Below are 510 nucleotides of genomic sequence, written 5' to 3'. Positions count from 1 at the left end.
TATATATGCTCACATTTAACCCCTCTGTTCACCTTTTTCCCTTCTCCAATCTCGGGCCTTGTCTGATGTTGGTCCAGAGGCTTGTCATTGCAAGTAGCCGGAAGGCCCACTTGAAAGGACACTGCTTGCCTGCACACCTGTGGAACACCAGCAGAGGACCAAGGCAAAAGAGGAGATTAGAAGTGCAGGTGTTTAGGGTGGCCCATAGTACAGCATTTTCAAGGGTTTTGCATGTACACCGGGAAACAGCAGCCGGGACCAAGGTATATGATTACGAGAGTGAGGACAGACGGCTAAAAGTATAGCGTGCGAGGACGTTGCGTGGGTAGAGGCCCGAGTAGTACAGGTATGCAAGATCTAGAGAGGCTTGTCTAGACCTTGCAGGATTTAGAGAGAGCCCTTTCTGCCTGTTCCCTAGCCACGAAAACCCCCCGTGGTACCCATGTGGAAAGCTAAGTCACGCACCCACTCTGCGTGTTGACATCCCATTGATTACACGTCCGACTTAGT

At 51.0% G+C, this 510-nt stretch overlaps 1 protein-coding gene across 3 annotated transcripts in view; it reads right to left on the bottom strand.

Moving 5' to 3' along the window:
- LOC119593720 (integrator complex subunit 12-like) overlaps positions 1-510 on the bottom strand; it is an 11,731-nt gene that overhangs the window by 3,476 nt on the left and 7,745 nt on the right. The window lies entirely within an intron of this gene.

This window comes from Penaeus monodon, chromosome 32, assembly GCF_015228065.2.
Source record: "Penaeus monodon isolate SGIC_2016 chromosome 32, NSTDA_Pmon_1, whole genome shotgun sequence".
NCBI classification, from domain to species: Eukaryota; Metazoa; Arthropoda; class Malacostraca; order Decapoda; family Penaeidae; genus Penaeus; species Penaeus monodon.
This window is presented reverse-complemented; position numbering and strand designations above follow the sequence as displayed.